The following is a 23,003-nucleotide window of genomic DNA, read 5'->3' on the forward strand; positions in this document are numbered from 1 at the left end:
AAGCAGATCTCCCAGATATTGACTTCTTGAAAATTCATTTTAATAAAATACACAGGCAATTTACTCCTCTGCTCAGAGGATAAGCAATTATTTCTCAAAAATGGGATTCACTTGTTACAACAGTTAGCCTTAAAGGGACACAAAGCTTCTAAAGAAAAACACCAATCCTGTCAAAAACAAGTGAAGTGCTTAGGCCACCTAATATTTAAGGAAGGACTTTTTTTTTTTTTTTTTTTTTTTTTTTGAGACAGAGTCTTGCTCTGTCACCCAGGCTGGAGTGCAGTGGCCAATCTTGGCTCACCGCAATCTCTGCCTCCCGGGTTCATGCCATTCTCCTGCCTCAGCCTCCCAAGTAGCTGGGACTACAGGCACCCGCCACCACGCCTGGCTAATTTTTTGTATTTTTTTTAGTAGAGGCGGGGTTTCACCATGTTAGCTAGGATAGTCTTAATCTCCTGACCTCGTGATCCACCCGCCTCGGCCTCCCAAAGTGCTGGGATTACAGGCGTGAGCCACTGCGCCCGGCCTTAAGGAAGGACTTTCTATTAGTCCATACAGACTGAAAGGAATTTTAGCTCTTCTGCCACTAAGAACCAAGAAACAGCTGGGAGAGTTTTGGGGGCTGGTAAGACATTTAAAAACTTGGATCCCAAACTTTTCTTTAAAAGCCTGCCCCTTGGCCGGATGCAGTGGCTCAGGCATGAGGCCTGTAATCCCAGCACTTTGGGAGGCCGAGGCAGGTGGATCACCTGAGGTCGGGAGTTCGAGACCAGCCTGGCCAACATGGTGAAACCCTGCCTCTACTAAAAATACAAAAAAATTAGCTGGGCGTGGTGGCGGGAGCCTGTAATCCCAGCTACTCGGGAGGCTGAGGCAGGAGAATCGCTTAAACCCGGGAGGCAGAGGTTGCAGTGAGCCGAGGTCGCACCAGTGCACTCAAGCCTGGGCAAAAAGAATAAGACTCCATCTAAATGAATGAATGAATGAATGCCTGGCCCTTACATGCTTCTTTTAAACAGGACATTCCAGACCCTCTTGATTGAACAGAAGAAAATCTAGAAATGTCAGAAATGATCAAAAATGACTTTGCTAATGCCCAAGCTTTCGTGCATCCACATTATAATCTTCTATTTTCAGTATTTGTACACGAAAGTGATGGAAACATTTTAAGGGTCCTAACTAAAAAACATGGAGCCCAAAGAGACCTGTGGGGTATTATAGCCAACAGTTAGACTCTAATAAGAGGATTTCCATCTTGCATGAGAGCCATAACAGCCCCTGCTTTGTTAGTTGAAGCAACTGATGAAATTCTCATGGTGACAGCCCTTAGTGGTTTTGTTCCTCATTCTGTGAAAGCATTTGCTAAACTCGTGTCATACTCAATATTATTCAGTTAGTAGACTAGTCTTATATGAAGTTTTATTTCTTTCAGCTTCTCATATCAACATCTCTAGATGTAATAACCTAAGTCCTACAACTCTTCTGTCTCCATTTCCAGATAAAACACTGCACTATTGCATAACCCTAACTGATCACTGATCAACTTCTTTCTCCCAGGACTGACCTCAAAGAGACCCCCACTTACTACTCCCAATGGTGTTTGGTTTACAAATGGATCTTACTTAAAGGATAAATCTGGGACTTACCGCTCAGGTTGTACGATAGTATCTTTAACTGGGAAAAAATAAAAATAAGAAGAAGAAGGAGAAGAAGAGGAGGAAAGTGTTAACCTTCTAGGCACCACCTGAGCTCAACAAATAGAATTAATTACACTAGTCAGGACTTGTCAATTGGCAAGAGGAATAACTGCTAATATTAATATAGAGAGTAGATATGCTTTTAGAGTAGCTCATGATTTTGAAACACTATGGAAACACAGGATTTTTAACTTCTGGTCAGTCCTTAAAAAGTGGACACCTCATTTCATAATTTTTGAAGGCTATATTATTACCACAGTCACTGTTTATAATTAAAATTCCAGGCCATTTCAAATCAGTATCCCAGAAAGCAAAGACAATTAGCTAGCTAATAAGGTAGCAAAAAGAGTGGCTCTAAACAAAAACACTTTATATTAACTATTAAACACCTGAATTTGATATAAAATTAGCTCAATCCAGAGCTCCAAAATCAGAATACAAAATCACACTTTGTGCTTGGATAAACTCCCTTTAAATTAGATTCTGATTCTTTTGATTATTTTAGGTTGACGCAGGTAAAGGCAAATAGATGTTGTGATTCAGGGCAGAGGAATTTACTGGAGAAGGTGGAAACATGAGTCAACCGTGAAGTAATTGGTGTCAGGGAGTATTGAAATGAGGATGGTTTTAGGGTTAGAAACTAAAGGGAATCCAGGCTTCATTAGTTTGTTTATGGCTTGCAGGTATTGGACTAATTAATATTCTTCCCATTAAGCTTTTGAATGGCCTTTATTTATTTATTTATTTATTTATTTATCTGAGATGGAGTCTCGCTCTGTCGCCCAGGCTGGAATGCAGTGGCACAATCTTAGCTCACTGCAGCCTCCACCTGCTGGGTTCAAGTGATTCTGCTACCTCAGCCTCCCGAGTAGCCTGGGACTACAGGCACGCACCACCACGCGCAGCTAATTTTTGTATTTTTAGTAGAGACGGGGTTTCACCATGTTGGCCAGGATGGTCTCGATCTCTTGACCTTGTGATCTGCCTGCCTCGGCCTCCCAAAGTGCTGGAATTACAGGTGTGAGCCACTGTGCCCGGCCAATAGGCTTTATTTTTTAGAACGGCATTTGATTTACAGAAAAATTGAGTATATAGCACAGAGAATTCCCACATATCCCTGTTCCTCTTTACACAGTTTCGCCTATTATTAGCATCTTGCTTTAGTGTTGTTACAGTTCATATACTTTACATTGTTAAATATAGTCTAATTAAAGACTATAGTTTATATTAGTTCACTCTTGGTATTGTATGGTTCTAAGGGTTTTGACAAACTCATAATGATTTCTCCGTTACAAGATCATGCAGAATAGTTTTACCTCCTAAACACCGTCTGTGTTCTACCTATTCATTCCTCTCCAGCTCTCTGCAAGCCTCTGCCAACTGCTGATCTTTTTATTGTCTCTATAGTTTTGTCTTATCTAGAATGCCATCAGTGTGAAGTTCCTCCATGTCTTACTTTTTTCTTAAACTCAGTGGCAAGAAGCTCCGTGTCTTTTAATTGTGTGATAGCTCATTTAAAAAATTGCTGAATAATATTCCATCAAATGACTGTACCGCAGTTTATTCACTTACCTATTGAAGGATATCTTGGTTGCTTCCAGTTGTTGACAATTTTGAATAAAACCGCTATAAACACTTATGTGCAGGGTTTTGTGCTGAAATAAGTAGTTAAATACCTAGGAGTACAACTGCTGGATCAGATGGTAAAGCTATATATTTAGTTTGTGGGAAACTTCCAGATTTTCCAAAGCGGCTCTACCATTGTGCATTCCCACCAGCAATAAATGAAAGTTCCTATTGCTCTTCATCCTTGTCAGCATTTGGTATTGACACTGGTATCTCATTGTAGTTTGTTTATTTATTTAATTTTTAGTGTTTGAGATAGGTTCTTGCTCTGTTGCTCAGGCTGGAGTGCAGTGGCACAATCGTGGCTGACTGCAGCTTCCACCTCCTGGGCTCAGGCAATCCTCCTGCCTCAACCTCCAGAGTAGCTGGACCTACAGACACATGACAACACAATGGAAAATTTTTAAATTTGTTTTGTAGAGATGGGGTCTTGTTGCCCGGGCTTATCTTGAACTCCTGGTCTCAAGTGATCCTCCCACCTTGGCCTCCCAAAGTGTTGTGACTACAGGCATGAGCTTCTTCACCTGGCCTCACTATAGTTTTAATTTGCAATTTCCTAATGGCATATGACTTGAGCATCTTTTCCTATACTCATTTGCCGTATGTCTACCTTCTTTCATGAGATATCTGTTCAGATCTTTTGCCCTTTTTTTTTTTTTTTTTGGTTTTTTGTTTTGGGACAGAGTCTCACTCTGTTGCCGAGGCTGGAGTGCAGTGGCACTGTGTCAGCTCACTGCAACCTCCGTTTCCTGGGTTCAAGCAATTCTCCTGCCTCAGCCTCCTGAATAGCTGGGATTACAGTGTCCACCACCACGCCCAGCTACTTTTTATATTTTTAGTAGAGACAGGGTTTCACCATGTTGGCCAGGCTGGTCTTGAACTCCTGACCTCAGGTGATCCACCCGCCTTGGCTTCCCAAAGTGCTGGGATTACAGGCGTGAGCCACCGTGCCCAGCCTCTTTTGCCCATTTTTAAGTTTTTATTATTAATTGTGACAAAATATACATAAAATTTACCATCTTAATCATTTGTAAGTGTACAGCTCAGTAGTGTTAAGTACATTCACATTGTTGGCAGTCATTCTCCAGAACTCTTCATCTTGCAAAACTGAAACTATACCCATTAAACAACTCCCTATTCTGCAACTTGCCCTCCTCACCCTAGTTCCCGGCAACCACCATTTGTTATGGGAAAAAGCCAGAACAGTATAGAAGCAAGTTCCCCCATACTGGGAAGGAGCCAAGACACCAAAGAATGACTTAGATAAGTTCAGTTTGAGGAGTAGATGAGTTTATTGGGACTTACCTACAGGGTACTCCTGGGCAGCAGCAGGCAGCAGGACAACATGGAGGTCTGCTCTGCCACCTGTCTGCTTTTCATTTATCTATTTATTTTTACTTTAAAATAATTTTTTTTTTTTTGAGACAGAGTCTTACTCTGTAGCCCAGGCTGGAGTACCGTGGCACGATCTCGGCTCACTGCAAGCTCCACCTCCCAGGTTCATGCCGTTCTCCTGCCTCAGCCTCCCGAGTAGCTTGGATTACAGGCGCCCGCCACCACACCTGGCTAATTTTTTTTCTATTTTTAGTAGAGATGGGGTTTCACTGTGTTAGCCAGGATGGTCTCGATCTCCTGACCTCGTCATCCACCCGCTGCGGCCTCCCAAAGTGCTGGGACTACAGGCGTGAGCCCCCGCACCCGGCCAACTTTAAAATAATTTTGTATTAATTTTCGTGGGTGAGAAGTAGATATATACCTACTCATATACCTCGTAGTAGGTGTATGGGGTATGTGAGATGTTTTTATATTGGCATGCAATACATAATAAACACATCATGGAAAATGAGGTATTCATCCCCTCAAGCATTTATTCTTTGTGTTATAAACAATCCAATTATGCTCTTAGTTATTTTTAATTTATATATATTTATACATTTATTTAATGTATAAGTATTATTGACTATAGTCACCTTTCTAAGCTGCTTTTTTTTGTTTTTTGGAGACGGACTCCCACTCTGTCGCCCAGGCTGGAGTACAGTGGCCCAATCTCGGCTCACTGCAAGCTCCGCCTCCCGGGTTCACGCCATTCTCCTGCCTCAGCCTCCTGAGTAGCTGGGACTACAGGCGCCCGCCACCACGCCCGGCTAATTTTTTGTATTTTTAGTAGAGACGGGGTTTCACCGTATTAGCCAGGATGGTCTCGATCTCCTGACCTCGTGATCCGCCCACCTTGGCCTCCCAAAGTGCTGGGATTACAGGCATGAGCCACCGCACCCAGCGTCTAAGCTGCTTTTAGGCTAATTTTCTGGCTCTTTTCCTACTGTGTGTGTGCGATGGGACTGTTTTCCTTGGTATGCTCTCAGATGCATTCTGGGATGTTTCCTTTCTCAGGAATACCTGCTCCTTGGGTGCGCGATTGACTCATTGCCTAGCTTTCAGGGTTCAGGCAGTAGACATAGATCCTTAGGTAATCTGGTGGGTGACTCATCACACTACACTCAGCCATTTCATTTTCTTTAGCAGTGTCTAATCTTAGGTGTTGTACATGGAAAACAAAGGCGTTACAGGAACTGCAAATAGGGATGAGGAACCTTTTGTCAAGGAATCCTTGAATAATAAACAGATCTGAGACCTTCACTTGCTTCAGATTTTGAAGGAAACTGGGATAGTCCATGGAGGGGGAATGGTGGGGTCTATTTCTAATTTTAAGGGCCCTGCTTCCCCAATATGTCTGTTGATCCTGTAGCCAAAGAAACTGATGGATGTGAGTGAGCATGTTCTGAGTGAGGGATGCCAAGGATTTGGGGAATTATGGGGGGAGCAAGGAAACTGGGGTGATCTATCAGAGCTGTTGGAGGATAAAGGCCAGGGGGAAGGAGTTCCAGGACTTCAGGAATTAGTACGTTGGATAAACAAAAATATTAACATTCCAAATAAAAAGTAAATCCTGCTAATAGATTAACAGGGATTGTGAAATTTAACAAAAAGCTGTGTTGGGCATGATGGAGTCCAAGAGACACCAAAAGGGGCTTAGAAAGAGGCAAATCATCCACCCCCACTACTGAGGCATTATGGTAAGGAATTGTGAGGGTTAAGGGTAGAGTAGGTGGTTCTAGTATCTATTAGAAAGGTCATAGGGTGCCCACTGACTGGGATTATTATTTCTCCCTGTGTGTTCAAGGGTATCGGGGGGTGCACAAGAGCAGATTCCTCAAAGGGGAGTCACTGGGATGCTGACATTTTTCTTTTTGGACCTTGAGATAATTACAGGTGCTCCAGACTACTCACGATCGTAGGGACATCGAGGTGACTTCAAGGCCTTGGGGTGATTCCCCATGAGTTGTTTCAGTTGGAGATCCATGAGTTTGCATTGTTCAGATTATTTAGATGCCTGTACATATTTTGGGTTTGTGCTAAAACATGGATCTTAAAGAGAGGGGCATTTTGGCAGTGGTACCTTTGGCCAGTTACTTAAGTGGAATTTCATTCTCTCTTGGCTTCCTTCACAGAGGATGTATGAAAGCATGAAATTCAAAGAGAGAAAGGCAAAGTGTGTAAAAAGCAGATCAGCCCTCTGCTTTACTCTTATCTTCTAGGTCCACAAATAGGTATAAGTTGAATTAGGACAGGTGGAGAGGAGCATATAATTAATACGATGTTAATTAGTATGAATAAACTCTCTCAGTTTAGTATGGAGCTCATTAACAAAACTGGTAACTAAAGCCAATGCCGTTTAGGGTTAAACCTGGGTAATCTTTCCAGTTGTTTTCTAAGTGGTATTCATAGACAGAGACTAATTCATCTCTTTGTTGTCGGTACTCTTAAGTCTTTGATGAGCTGATTTTAGTTGAGAAGGCTGTGGAAATAGAATCTGAGAGCTTTTCTCTGATTTCTCCATCTGTGATAGCCCCTAGGTGTTTTGAGATTTAACTGTAGGTCTTCATTAATTTTGGTACTCTCAACCCTAGGGAGGCGTCTCTAGGTCCTATAAGAAGTTTGAATAATTAGTAAAGATCTTGAAGCTCTAGAGAAGATGCCCCTGAGATTGACTAACTTGTGTAGAAAATTTCTCCCTTCATGGCCGGGCGTGGTGGCTCCCGCCCGTAATCCCAGCACTTTGGGAGGCCGAGGTGGGTGGATCACTTGAGGTCAAGAGTTTGAGACCAGCCTGGCCAACCTGGTGAAACCCTGTCTCTACTAAAAATATAAAAATTAGCCGGGCATGGTGGCATGTGCCTGAAATCCCAGGTACTCGGGAGGCTGAAGCACAAGAATTGCTTGAACCTGGGAGGCAGAGGTTGCAGTGAGCCGAGATCATGCCACTGCACTCCAGCCTGGGCAACAGAGCAAGACTCCATCTCCAAAAAAAAAAAAAAAGAAAATTTCTCCCTTCATTATATGTAGTTTCATTTTCAAAACTACAGTTTCAAAAGGCCACAACATGACAACCATTACAATTGATGACCTCGAGGTGGTCCATTTTGTGCACTGGTCTTCTTCAGCTTTAGTTACAAGCTCAGCTTCTTTTCTAAGTCTTGAGGTATCCTTGTATGTAATGATGATATCATTTGTTGAATGCTTATTAAATTGTATAGACTGTGTTAAGAGCAAGTTTGCACAGTAACCCTTTTAATCCTCAAGTATCTTTATGATGTAGGCTTTAGTATTTTGATTTTATAGATGAGGACATAGAGGCTGTATCCTCAGTAATATGTCATGGGTCACACAGCAAGTTAGGGGCATGGCCAGAATGTGACTGAAGTGTGTTCAGCTCAAAACCCTATGGCCGTAACTACTACACCAGTCTTTCTCCAATATCTCATACTCTGAGGTGCTTCCCATGAGGCAGTCTCAAACTCTTAAGTCCAACTCAAAGAAAATAGCTTATCTGAATATGGTTTAATACTGTTTTGATTTAGAGGATTTTCCTATTGCCTAAAGGCTTTGCAGTGGTGAGAATGGGATGGGAATTTCCAAAGTCACCTGGACAAGTTTAATATTAATTTTTATGGGTACATAGTGGATATGTATACTTATGGGTTACATGAGATATTTTGATAAAACATGCAATGTGTAATAATCACATCAGAATGGAGTATCCATCTTTGCTAAAGGATAAAGCATTTATCCTTTATGTTACAAAAATCCAATTATACTCTTTTAGTTATTTTAAAATGTATAATTAAATTATTTTTTACTATAGTCACCCTGTTATGCTAGCAAATAATAGGTCTTACTCATTCTTTCTTGCCAAGACCAACTCAGTCGGGGAGACCGTAACCCAGTGGCGCTAGAGGAATTAAAGACACACACACAGAAATATAGAGATGTGGAGTGGGAAATCAGGGGTCTCACAGCCTTCAGAGCTGAGAGCCCCCGAACAGAGATTTACCCACGTATTTATTAACAGCAACCCAGTCATTAGCATTGTCTCTATAGATGTTAAATTAACTAAAAGTATCCCTTATGGAAAACGAAGGGATGGGCCGGATTAAAGGAATAGATTAGGCTAGTTAACTGCAGCAGGAGCATGTCCTTAAGGCACAGATCACTCATGCTATTGTTTGTGGCTTAAGAACGCCTTTAAGCAGTTTTCCATCCTGGGCGGGCCAGGTGTTCCTTGCCCTCATTCCCATAAACCCACAACCTTCCAGCTTGGGCGTTGGGGCCATTATGAACATGTTACAGTGCTGCAGAGATTTTGTTTATGGCCAGTTTTGGGGACAGTTTATGGCCAGATTTTGGGGGGCCTGCTCCCAACATGTCTCCTTTCTTTGATTTGCAAAGAGATAAAAGCAAAGGCAGCTTTGCCACGGTGAGCTACTTCTCACAGGAGTCAGGATCCACATCTGCAGACTATACAAAGACAAACAACATAGATTAAAAGCACAATCATCATTGAAATACAGAGCTTCCAAGTGTTTTTATCCATTCTAATGGGTTACTAGCTGCTAATCTGTCTGCAGCTCCTTTAAGCACTCCAGTTCCTGGCATTAAGGTCAGGTGTGCCTGGGATGCTTTAAATATTTGTTCTTTTAATTTTGCCATATCCAAAAACAAGTTTGTAGAGTGTCCTTCTAGATGCTTTTTTATTCTTTCCCAAATTTTGATCTTATTAAGAACATCTAATAGTTTCCACAAATCCTTATGTTAAGCTCCTAGAGCAGGCCATATCATTTGAGGTTGAGGTGCCACTATACCACCATGGTTCCAGATAATAGGAACTTTTGCCATACTTCTTATCATTTCTACCATCTGACCGTTTTGTTCAGATCATCTGAACATAGTGTGGCCGTGGCACACAGACTGAGAGGTGCAATTCAAGCTAAACATCCCCTTAGGGTACCAATTAATAATGATTCCATAGGAATCATTGTGCAGCACCTCTGTCTGTTCTGCAAAGCAATCTTCCTAAACAAGTACGTTCATTTTTTTCTAACTGGGTCCAATCCTGTTTACAAAAAGGTTTTTGAGGATGGTATACCTCAAATATATGAGCAGATTTATTATGTTAAATACTGAGATCAGAAAGCATGTGTAACTGTGTCAGAGTGATTGCATCCAGGCATTATTGCCAGCCAAGATTGATAAATATGCCCAGTAAGTATAACTGTTCTCTGTGTCAGTCCTTATTGAAGGAATACTCATGGCAGTGGTGATAACCGCTATCATAGCTACCATTAAATTATTCATTGTGACTGGTTGTCCTGCTTTCCTCAGGTTTTCTTCCGCCATCTGTGACAGCTTCTTGATCTGTCCCCAGGTGGGTGGCTGTGTTTGACGGGTGTTGCTCGTGACAGTTGGGGTCCTCCTCAGCATCAGTCTTGACATGGCTGCAACTGGGGGGTCCTCGCGATCCTCTTGGAATCTGGCTCATGATAAGGTTTCAGGTGTCTTGATGGTATCCAAATCAGCTGTTGATTTTGGCCTGGAGAAACAAGCATAACCTCTACCCCAGGTTATCTTCTTTTCAGGTAATGCTGTATCTGCGTTTGAGACCAGAGGCATTAACATGGGTTAAATTGTGAAAGTGTCTAGCATTAGATATTGCATTAGCAACTAGGCGATCAGCCATTTGATTACCTTCAGTCAAAGGTCCTGGAAGAGGTATATGAGCCTTAATGTGAGTGATGTAAAAAGGGTGCATTCTACTTCTAACTGCTATTTGCAATTGGGTAAATAAAGTCATCAGTTGTTTATCTGTATGAAATCATAACTGAGCATTTTTAATTAACTCTGTTGGAATGAACCACATATGAAGAATCAGAAATCACATTAATAGGCATATCAAAAGCAGTCAGTACCTCAATTACCACTACAAGCTCTGCTTTTTGAGCTGAAGTATAGGACGTCTGGAAAACTTTACTTTTTGAGCCAAAATAAGAAGCTTTACCATTACTAGACCCATCTGTAAAAACATTCTCAGCACCTTCAATTGATTTAAACTTAGTTATTTGGGGGAGAATCCAATTAGTTAATTTCAAAAACTGAAACAGCTTCATTTTAGGAAAATGATTATCGAGAATACCCACAAAGTCAGCTAAATGGGTTTGCCAAGTAAGACTATTTATAAAAGCTTGCTGTATTTGTGCCTTTGTGAGAGGGACAATAATTTTTCTAGGATCATATCCATGTAATTGAACAATCTGAGTTCTCCTATTCCCTATAGTAGCGATTTGATCTAAATAAGGAGAGTCCATGAATTAGTATGTGGAAGAAAAAGCCGTTTTACTAAGTCCTGTTCTTGGACAATAACACCAGTGGGTGAATGCTGAGTAGAAAAAATTAGCAAATCTAGAGTCTTCTCTGGATCTATTCTATTTATTTGAACTTTATGGACTTGCTTCTCAATCAGTTGTAACTCTGCCTCCGCCTCGTTTGTTAATTGCCAAGGGCTAGTGAGACTAGGATTTCCTCTAAGGATAGAAAACAGATTACTCATGGCATAGGTAGGAATGCCTAGAGCAGGTCGTATCCAATTAATATCCCCTAGTAATTTTTGAAAATCATTTAATGTTTTTAATTTATCCCTACGTATGGTTACTTTCTGTGGCACAATGGTAGTGTCATTTACTAAGGTCCCCAAGTAGGAATAAGGAGTAGTAGTCTGAATTTTGTCAGGAGCTATAATTAAACTAGCGCAAGAAATCGAATTTTGCAAGTGATCATAACATTGGAGTAATATTTCTCGAGTGGGGCAGCACAAAGTATATCATCCATATAATGAATAATGTAACACTGTGAAAATTTTTTACAAGTAGGTTCAATTGCTTGCCCCACATATGTCAGGCAAATTGTGGGGCTGTTTAACATGCCTCTTTCCAATGAATATACTTTCCAGTGAATATCCTTAGCAGGCTGCAGGTTCTTTACTGAAGGAATTGTAAATGCAAACCGTTCACAGTCTTGCTCAGCTAAAGGGATAGTAAAGAAACAGTCTTTTAAGTCTTTGACTATCAAAGGCCAATTTTTTGGAATTATAGCAGGAGAAGGCAATCCTGGCTGTAATGCTCTCATAAGTTGTATAACTGAATTGATGGCTCTTAAGTCAGTTAATATTCTGCATTTACCTGATTTTTTCTTAATTACGAAAACTGGAGAATTCCAAGGGGAAAATGTTGGAGCTATGTGCCCATTTTCTAATTGTTGAGTAACTAATTTCTCTAAAGCCTCCAGTTTCTCTTTACTTAGCGGCCATTTTCTATCCAAATTGGCTTATCTGTTAACCATTTTAAAGATATAGGTTCTGGAGGCTTAACAATGGCCGCCATCAAAAATTATTTCCTAATTTTTGGCAAGAACTTTGTTTTTCTGCTTGAAGCGGTTCTTTCAAACCTTGCAATTTTTTTTCTAGTCCCATACCAGGGACATATCCCATTTCATGCATTGTATGTTGACTTTGAGGGCTATATAATTGTTCTGGAATTAGAACTTGTGCTCCCCATTGTTGTAATAAATCTCTTCCCTATAAATTTACAGGTACAGAAGTTATAATTGGTTGAATAGTCCCAGGTTGTCCATCGGGCCCTTCACAATGCAAAATATAACTACTTTGATATACTTCAGGGGCTTTACCAACTCCAGCTATGTTAAATTGAGCAGGTTGAACTGGCCACGCAGACAGCCAGTGCTGTTGAGAAATGATTGAAATGTCCGCTCCTGTATCTACCAAACCTTTAAATTTCTTTCCCTGAATAGTTATTTCACAGGTAGGACATTTATCAGTAATTTGATTTACCCAATAAGCTGCTTTGCCTTGTTTATTTGTGCTTCCAAATCCTCCTATTCATTTAATTTCACTTTTCCCCATTCCCACATACGGCACAATTAGGAGCTGTGCTATGTACTCTCCTGGCTCTGCTTTCCAGGGAACAGAAGTAGATATAACAATTTGAATTTCTCCATTATAATCTGAATCAATGACTCCTGTATGTATTTGTATGCCTTTTAAACTTACACTAGACCTTCCTAAAGGTAATCCTATCGTCCCTGCTAGCAAGGGTCCACAGACTCCTGCTGGGACCTTTTGTGGAGGTTCCCCAGGCAGAAGGCTCACAGCTTTTGTGCAGCATAAATCTACTGCGGCACTACCAGCTGTGGCGGGGGACAGACATTGTACAGCGGTGAGGGAACGGCCTGAGCTGGAAATGCCCTGGTTTAGAATGGGGCCCGGGACGAGCCCCTCATGGCGTTTCCCGAAATTGGTTTCCCTTGTTTATCAAACTTAGAGTGACACTGATTAGCCCAGTGTTTTCCTTTTTTACATTTTGGACATATTTCAGGATCAGCAGTTTTCTTTTTTCCCCTATCTGACGGCCTGACTCACTGATTTTTTCTACATTCTATTTAGTATGACCATGCTTCCCACAGTTAAAACAAGTTCCAGGAAACAGAGTATTTCCTTTATCCGCTCTCAGTCCTGCCATTGCCTGTGCTAGCAGAGTAGCTTTATGCAGATTACCTCCAATACCATCACAGGCCTTGATATAATCAACTAAATGTGCTTTCCCTCTGATAGGTCGCAGAGCAGCCTGGCAATTGGGATTAGCATTGTCAAAAGCTAATAACTGCAACACTATATCCTGAGCAGCTGAATCTGCAATCATCTTTTTAAGAGACTCCCGTAACTGAGCTATAAAATCAATGTATGGTTCTCTTGGCCCCTGTTTTATAGGACTAAAGGAAGGGTATTGTTCCCCACCTGAAGTGATTTTTTCCCAAGCTCTAATGCACACTCCTCTAAGCTGTTCTATGGCATCATCCTGCATGACCAGTGTGCATCTAAACCAGCCCAGCCGCCAACTCCCAAAAGTTGGTCTGCAGTTATATTAATTTGAGGTTGGGCCTGGGCATTGCGAGCAGCCTGAATGGAAGTTTCATCTGCCCACCAAGTTTTAAGTTGTAAGAACTGAGCAGGAGTTAGACAAACTCCAGTAAGAGCATCCCAGTCAGTAGGAATCATCCGACTGGAAACAGCAACGTTCTTTAACAGTCTCACTACAAAAGGAGAACCTGGTCCATACTGATTTATAGCTTGTTTAAATTCTTTGAGTAATTTAAAAGGAAAAGGCTCAAATGTAGCTATAACATTTCCCTTTTGATCAGGGGGGTGTATTCTAACAGGGAACTGCCAAGCATCTAAATCACCCTGTCATCTAGCTTGCTGAATTCCTGCCTGAATAGAACTAAAAGTGGTCGCTTGAGGCACTGCTCAAATAGTCACAGGGGCAACTACTTTTCGCCCAGTGTCCTCCGGAAAAGAAAGATCTGGAGAGTCTTTTTCTTCAAAATAATAATGAGGGGGTGCAGAAGGGTAGGGATGAACCTCTCCTTCCTTTGCCACTTTAGCTTTAGCTGGTAAATAAACATGCTCTGTAACCTCTTCTGTTACTTCACTATACTCTCCTTCCTCCTCATCATCAGTGTGAAAAAGTTCCAAGATGGAACGAACCAGACCCCACACTTGTCCCATTGTTACCCTTCCAAGCTCCCCTTCTTACTCACCACAGGGATTGCTTTAAGAGTACTCCTGTGTCCTCCAGCTAGTTTTCCATTCCAACTGTTGCTCCGGTGACCCTTCGACCTGGATTTGAGCCCCCACAAATGGACGCCACTTGCTGAGACCAGCTCAGTCTGGGAGTTCCTAACCCAGCAGTGCTAGAGGAATTAAAGACACACTCACAGAACTATAGAGGTGTGAAGTAGGAAATCAGGGGTCTCACAGCCTTCAGAGCTGAGAACCCCAAACAGAGATTCACCCACGTATTTATTAATGGCAAACCAGTCATTAGCATTGTCTCTATAGATGTTAAATTAACTAAAAGTATCCCTTATGGGAAAAGGGATGGGCCAGATTAAAGGAATAGGTTGGGCTAGTTAACTGCAGCAGGAGCATGTCCTTAAGGCACAGATCACTCATGCTATTGTTTGTGGCTTAAGAACGCCTTTAAGCAGTTTTCCATCCTGGGCAGGCCAGGTGTTCCTTGCCCTCATTCCCATAAACCCACAACCTTCCAGCTTGGGCGTTGGGGCCATTATGAACATGTTACAGTGCTGCAGAGATTTTGTTTATGGCCAGTTTTGGGGACAGTTTATGGCCAGATTTTGGGGGGCCTGCTCCCAACACTTTCTAATTTTTTTGTACGCATTGACCATCTCCATTCCCCACGCCCTACCCACTCCCCCCACCACATTATGCTTCCCAGCCTCTGGTAAGCATCCTTCTACTCTCTATGAGTTCAATTGTTTTAATTGTTGGCTCCCACAAATAAGTGAGAGCATTTAAAGTTTGTCTTTCTGTGCCTGACTGATTTCACTTAACATAATGACCTCCAGTTCCATCCATGTTGTTGCAAATGACAGAATCTTATTTTTTTGTGGCTGAATAGCACTCCATTATGTAAATGTACTATATTTTCTTTAACGATTCAGCTGTTGATGGACATTTAGTTTGCTTCCAAATCTTGGCTATTGTGAATAGTGCTGCAAGAAACATGAGAGTGCAGATACATCTTCGATATTCTGATTTCCTTTCTTTTGAGTATATGCCTAGCAATGGGATTGCTCAATCATATGGTAGCTCTATTTTTAGTGTTTTGATGAACCTCCATAGTGGTTGTATTAATTTACAATCCCACCAACAGTGTACAAGGGTTCCCTTTTCTCCACATCCTCACCAGCTTTTGTTATTGCCTGTCTTTTGGATATAAGCCATTTTTAACCTGGGGTAAGATGATCTCTCATTGTAGTTTTGATCTGCATTTCTCTGATCAGTGATGTTGAGCACCTTTTCATATACCTATTTGACATTTGCATGTCTTCTTTTGAGAAGTGTCTATTCAGATATTTTGTCTGTTTTAATCAGATTATTAGGTAATTTTCCTAGAGTTGTGTGAGCTCCTTATGTATTCTGGTTATTAATCCCTTGTCAAATGGGTAGTTTGCAAATATTTTCACCCATTATGTGGGTTGTCTCTTCACTTTGTTGATTGCATCCTTTGCTGTACAGAAGTTTTTTTTTAACTTGATGTGATCTCTTTTGTTGATTTTTGCTTCAATTGCCTGTGCCTGTGGGGTATTACTCAAGAAATTTTGCCCAGACCAATATCCCAGAGATTTCCCCCTATGTTTTCTTGTAGTAGTTTCATAGTTTGAGAACATAGATTTAAATCTTTAGACTTAAGTCTTTAATGCATTTGATTTGATTTTTGTATGTGGCAAGAGATAGGGGTGATTTCATTCTTCTGCATATGGATATCCAGTTTTCCCAGCACCATTTATTGAAGAGACTGTCCTTTCCCTGATGTAGGTTCTTGACATCTTTGTCAAAAATGAGTTCACTGTAGATGTATGGATTTATTTCTGAATTCTCTATTCTGTTCCACTTGTCTATGTTTCTGTTTTTGTAACTGTACCATGCTGTTTTGGCTACTATAGCTCTGTAGTATAATTTGAAGTAAGGCAATGTGATTCCTCCAGTTTTGTTCTTTTTGCTCAGGATAGCTTTGGCTATTCTGGGCTTTTGTATGTGTGTGTGTGTGTGTGTGTGGTCTTATATAAACTTTAGGATTGTTTTTTCTATTTCTGTGAAAAATGCCATTGATATTTTGATAGGGATTGCATTGCATCTGTAGATTGCTTTGGGTAGTATGGACATTTAACAATATTGATTCTTCTAATCCATAAACATGGAATATCTTTCCATTTTTTCATATCCTCTTCAATTGTTTGCATCAATGTTTTATAGTTTTTATTGTAGAGATATTTCACTTCTTTAGTTAATTCTTAGGTATTTTATTTTATTTGTAACTATTGTAAATAGGATTACTTTCTTAATTTCTTTTTCAGATTGTTCGCTGTTGGCATATAGAAATCCTACTGATTTTTGTATGTTGCTTCTGTATCCTCCAATTTTACTAAATTTATCAGTTTTAATTTGGTGGGGTCTTTAGGTTTTTCCAAATATAAGATCATATCATCTGCAAATAAGGATAATTTGACTTCTTCCTTTCCAATTTGGATGCCCTTCATTTCTTTCTCTTATCTGATTGCTCTAGCTAGGACTTCCAGTACTATGTTGAATAACAGTGATGAAAGTGGGCATATTTGATCCTTGAGCAGTCTTATTGAAAAAGAAAGAAAAAATAAAAAAGAAAGTGGGCTTCCTTGTCTTGTTCCATGTCTTAGAGGAAAGGCTTTCAGTTTTTCCCCATTCAGTGTGATACTAGCCATATATTGAGGTATGTTCCTTCTATATCTTGTTTATTGAGGGTTTTTATCACAAAGAGGTGTTAAATTTTATCAAGTGCTTTTTAATCATCAATTGAAATAATCATATGTCTTTTGTCCTTCATTCTGTTGAGATGATGATATATCACAATGATTGATTTGCATATGTTAAACCATCCTTGCATCCAGGGATAAATCTCACTTGGTCATGATGAATGATCTTTTTAATGTGTTGTTGAATTTGGTCTGCTAGTATTTGTTGAGAATTTTTGCATCAATATTCATCAGTGAAATATTGGTCTGTAGTTTTATTTTTTGGTGCGTCTTTGTCTGCTTTTGGTATCAGGGTAAATCTAGCCTCATAGAATGAGTTTGCAAGTATTCCCTCCTGCTATACTTTTTGTAACAGTTTGAGTAGGATTGGTATTAGTTCTTCTCCAAATGTTTGGTACAATTCATCAGTGAAGCCATTGGGTCCTGAGTTTTTCTTTGCTGAGAAAATTTTTATTTTTTTATTAACAGCTTCTATCTCATACCTTGTTATTAGTCTGTTCGGGTTTTAGATTTCTTCCTGGTTCAATCTTGGTAGGTTGTACATATGTAGGAATTTATCAATTTCTTCTAGGTTTTCCAATTTATTGGCATATAGTTGCTCATAATAGCCACTAATGATCCTTTGAATGTCTGTGGCATTGGTTCTAATGTCTCACTTTTCATTTCTAGTCTTATTTATTTGGCTCCTCTCTCTTTTTTTTTTTCTTAGTCTGTCTAAAGATTTGTCAATTTTGTTTATCTTTTCAAAGACCAACTTTTTGTTTCATTGATCTTTTGTGCTGCTTTATTTCAAAATCTTTAATTCTGCTCTGATTTTTATTATCTTTTCTTCTACTAATTTTGGGTTTGGTTTGCTCTTGCTTTTCTAGTTCTTTAAGATGCATTGTTAGGTAATTTGTTTGAAGTTTTTTTTTCTTTTTTGATGTAGATGCTTATAGTTATAAACTTCCCTCTTAGTACTTCTTTTGCTGTATCCCATAGGTTTTGGCATGTTGTGTTTCCATTATCATTTGTTTCAGAAAACTTTTCAATTTCCCCCTTAACCTCTTCATTGACCCACTAGTCATTCAAGAGCATATTAATTTCCATGTATTTGTATAGTTTCCAAAATTTCTACTTTTATTTCATTGTAGTCAGAGAAGATGCTTGATATTATTTCAATTTTTTGAATGTTTTAACACTTGCTTTGTGACCTAACATATGGTCTATCCTTGAGAATAATTCATGTGCTGAGGAAAAGAATGTGTATTCTGCAGCTGTTGGATGAAATGTTCTGTCAAAATTTATGAGGTCCATTTGGTCTATAGTGCAGATTAAGTGTGATATTTCTTTATTGATTCTCTGTCTGGAAGATCTCTCTAGTGCCAAAAGTGGGGTGTTGGAGTCTCCAGCTGTTATTGGTCTGTCTCTTTAGCTGTGGTAATCTTTCCTTTATATATCTGTGTGTTCCAGTGTTGGATGCATATACATTTGTAATTGTTATCCTCTTGCTGAGTCGATCCCCTTATCATTACATAATGACCTTCTTTGTCTCTTCTTATAGTTTTTGTCTTGAAATCTATTTTGTCTGATGTAAGTGTAGCTACTTCTGCTCCTTTTTAGTTTCCATTGGTATGGAATATCTTTTTACATTCTTTTTAGTCTATATGTGTCTTCATAAATGAAGTGTGTTTCTTCTAAGCGATAGATCACTGAATCTTCGTTTTATGTCTTTTGATTGGAGAGTTTAGTACATTTACATCCAGTGTTATTACTGATAAGTGATATTCATGCCATTTTATTATTTGTTTTCTGATTGTTTTGTGGTCTTCTCTTTGTCCTTTCCTTTCTTCTTGTCTTCCTTTTAGTAAAGGTGATTTTCTCTGGTGGTATAATTTAATTTCTTGCTTTTTATTTTGTGTCTATTTGTTGTATGTTTGTGATTTGAGTTACCATGAGATTTTCCAACACTATTTTATAAGCCATTATTTTAAGCTTATCACTGTTATCACAACCTAACAGTGCTTGCATAAACTAACAAGCAAAAAGAAAACTAATAACTCTATGCCTTAACTTCATCCCCCACATTTTAACTTTTTGTTGTTTATATCTTAATGTACTGTGCATGCCTTGAAAATTTGTTTTAGTTATTATTTTCAATTGGTTGATCTTTTGGTCTATTTAGTATAAGAGTAGTTTACAAGGCTGGGCGTGGTGGCTCACGCCTGTAATCCCAGCACTTTGGGAAGATGAGGTGGGTGGATCATGAGGTCAAGAGATCGAGACCATCCTGTCCAACATGGTGAAACCCCGTCTCTACTAAAAATACAAAAATTAGCTGGGCGTGGCGGCACACACCTGTAGTCCCAGCTAACTGGGAGGCTGAGGCAGAAGAATCGCTTGAACCTGGAAAAAAAAAAGAGTAGTTTACAATCATGGTTACAGTGTTTTAATATTCTGTGTTTTTCTGTGTACTTACTATTACCAATGAGTTTTGGACCTTCAGATGATTTCTTATTGCTCATTAATGTCCTTTTCTTTCAAATTGAAGAACTCGTTAGCATTTCTTGTAGAACAGGTCTTGTGTTGATGAAATCATTCAGCTTTTGTCTGTCTGGGGAAGTCTTTATTTCTTCTTCACATTTGAAGGATATTTTCACGATATATATTATCCTAGAGTAAATGTTTTCTTTTCCTTCAGCACTTTAAATATGTCATGCCGCTCTCTCCTGGCCTGTAAGGTTTCCATTGAAAAGTCTGCTGTGAGACCTATTGGAGCTCCATTTTATGTTATTCATTTCTTTTCTCTTGCTGCTGTTGGAATCGTTTCTTTATGCTTGACCCTTGGTAGTTTGATTATTAAAAGCCTTGAGGTAGTTTTCTTTGGGTTAAATCTGCTTGGTGTTCTATAACCTTCTTGTATTAGGATTTTGATATCTTTCTCTAGGTTTGGGAAGTTTACTGTTATTATCCCTTTAAACTTTTTACTCCTATCTCTTTCTCTACCTCCTCTTTAAGGCCAATAACTCTTAGATTTGCCCCTTTGGGGCTATTTTCTAGATCTCATAGATGTGCTTCATTCTTTTTTATTATTTTTTCTTTTGTCCCTTCTGATTGTGTATTTTCATTTTTTTATTTTTTTATTTGACTGTTTTCAAATAGCCTGTCTTCAAGATAATTCTTTCTTCTGCTTAGTCTATTCTTCTGTTAAGAGACTCTGATGCACTCTTCAGTATATCAGTTACATTTTTCACCCTCAGAATTTCTGCTTGATTCTTTTAAATTATTTCAATCCCTTTGTTAAATGTATCTGATAGGATTCTGAATTTCTTTGCGTTTCCTCAACACAGCTACTTGGTCTCTTTAAATCTATTTTCTATCTTTATGCACTCTTCTTTCTTCCCTGGAAGGATAATATTATGAGCTTTCATACCCTTCGACTAGTTACTGCTCTCTTTCCTCTTTCCTTTGGGCCCAAGGATGGCGCCAGCTACAGTGCTGCCAGCCTTAGGCTCCTGCACTATCCCTTTTTGGTTCCGTCACACCCTATCCACCATAAGTTGTTCCTTTGCAAATAAACCCTCCTCTAATTATTCTAATTTAAGTGTGCCAACTGTTTTATATTGAGTCCTTGACTGATATGGGAAAATTGGCAGAATATGAATCTCCTAGTGTCATCATTGAGGTGTAGAATACTGAAATAAAGTTATTATGGAAGAGTTCTGAGATCTTAGCAGTACAGAGCATTGCACATTCAGTCTTATTCCTCCATTATGGAGAAGAAGGGGCTATTTGGCATGTATTTTCTGAATTTGGGAGCATATTTTAATATAGCAACTCATGTTTGCTACTGTTTGAATGAAGAAATTTCACTGAGCATTTTTTAATAAGACACTGGTCAAGAGTGCCAACCCTGAAATAATCATAATGTATTGTGCCTTAGAAGAAGAAGGAGGCCATTTTCAACTAATTTCACTTCTCTGCAGCCCTTAAAGGGTAAACAAGAGTGTGTCAGGGATTCCTGTGGCTCCACCTGAAGGGTCGTGGAGACTAGCAGAAGGGCAGAAACCATCAGACTGCAGTTTTTCCAGGCTAAACAATGGAACATCCAACCTGAAAATGACATTGGGATAGTGTCCCGATTAAATATGGATTCCATTCTAGAAGGAGTTCTTTTGGTAGCAAAGATAGTCATGAAGCTGAACATTGCTCCAAGAAAACCAAACATTCCTTATAAGAACCATATAATGTTCACACAGGTAGCCAGTAGCAGACGGCAGAGATACCTTTGACTACTTAAGTGGTTTCTTCATTCTCTCTTTGCTTCCTTCATAGGAGATGTATGAGAATATGAGACTCAAAGAGAGAAAATAAAGGGAAAGTTCATTTAAAAAAAAAAAGATAAAAAGATAAGCCCTCCCCTTTACTGTAAGCCTCTAGGTTCAAAAATAGGTTTAACTTGAGTTAGGACAGGTGGAGAGGAACATAGTTTAGGAAAGGAGGCTGGAGGCAAGGAGATGAGCCTAGAATGGACTTTGATATGGAAGCTATAAAAGAAGCAATCTTGAATATTGAAATAAGAGTATACTATTAAGAATGATTGGAAAATTATGGACTTGGCCACGAAACTGTTAAGCAAACCACTACTCAGGAGGAAGGGTTATTAGAAAAGGAACACAAGTTCATGTTTATACTTCAACTCTCGAGACTCACCGCAATTCACTTCTGACAGAAATTTTTTTTTCTTATATATGGTAGAGTTAATTGTTCTAGAAACCTACTTCAAGCTAACTTAAGCAATAAAGGGAGATTTATTGGAAAGCCGCTTGGGTATCTCACAGAACCCAAGGAAGAGAATTGAGCTGGATTTCACAGGACCTGGAAAATCCTCAGAAACTCAATTGTTCTCTCTCTCTCCTCTCTCCAGTCATAACCTTCAGGAAGGGGAGAGTGGCTCATGGGCTGAGTGGATAAACCACAAAATGGGTAATATACTGTAGGTGAGTTTTAAGTGACAAATGAAGTCTAAGCTGTGATTGCACTGGTCGGTGACTGAAACTGAAAATGGGAATTAGAATTAGAGGTTGATTAAGTGGAGGGAATATGTTGCCAAAATGTTAGAAGGATCTTCTTCTTCAAAGAGAAGTTGAGGCTCTAGAGGATAATGGTAGGGCACAGAGTGGAGGTGAAGCTTGTCAGGGGTGGGGGTCAATGGGGAGGATAGGAGAGCGATCCTGATTTTGAGGAGGAAGGATAGAGGGTTTTATTGGTGAATGATGTAAGTGTCATGACCACTCATGTTCTCAGGATTCTTGAGTATTGGGAGATATGGCTGCAGTGGACAGGGCAGTGTCAAAGAGACTAGATTTTACAATAGAAGCTTTTAAATTACCTACCCATCACCAACTTATTTTTTGGAGGAGACTGACACTGTCCATCTCCTCCAAAAAAAAAAAGACATGCCCACAGCCAGTAGGCTAATTTCTGACATGCATGGCACTTTGATGTCCACCAGTTGAGCTTTATGTTTATCAAGAATAGTTGTGTAAACTTCCAAAACTGTTTATGGCCAGGCACGGTGGCTCACGCCTGTAATCCCAGCACTTTGGGAGGCCGATGTGGGCAGATCACTTGAGGTCAGGAATTTGAGACCAGCCTGGCCAACATGGTGAAACCCCGTCTCTACTAAAAATACAAAAAAAAATTAGCCAGGCATGATGGTGGGCGCCTGTAATCCCAGCTACTCAGGAGGCGGAGGTTGCAGTGAGCCAAGATCATGTCACTGCACTCCAGCCTGGGTGACAGAGCAAGACTGTCTCAAAAGAAAAAAAAACTGTTTATATCAGTTATATTTGTTATTGTAATGATGCAATTTATAGACAAACTAATGAAATAGGAGTATAAACATGCAGGTATTTT

The 23,003-nt window shown here is 39.7% G+C and overlaps 1 protein-coding gene and 1 long non-coding RNA gene across 2 annotated transcripts in view; one reads left to right on the forward strand and one right to left on the reverse strand.

Annotated features, from left to right (window-relative positions):
* LOC129016885 (polyunsaturated fatty acid (12S)/(13S)-lipoxygenase, epidermal-type-like) overlaps window positions 1-23,003 on the forward strand; it is a 66,035-nt gene that overhangs the window by 36,787 nt on the left and 6,245 nt on the right.
* On the reverse strand, window positions 8,573-22,892 carry LOC134738681 (uncharacterized). Its single transcript, XR_010124602.1, has 3 exons — window positions 19,443-22,892; window positions 14,328-14,480; window positions 8,573-10,309 (listed from the first exon to the last, which is right to left on the reverse strand). It is a non-coding gene; the product is annotated as an uncharacterized LOC134738681 (long non-coding RNA).

Source organism: Pongo pygmaeus, chromosome 19 (genome assembly GCF_028885625.2).
Source record: "Pongo pygmaeus isolate AG05252 chromosome 19, NHGRI_mPonPyg2-v2.0_pri, whole genome shotgun sequence".
Taxonomy (NCBI): Eukaryota; Metazoa; Chordata; class Mammalia; order Primates; family Hominidae; genus Pongo; species Pongo pygmaeus.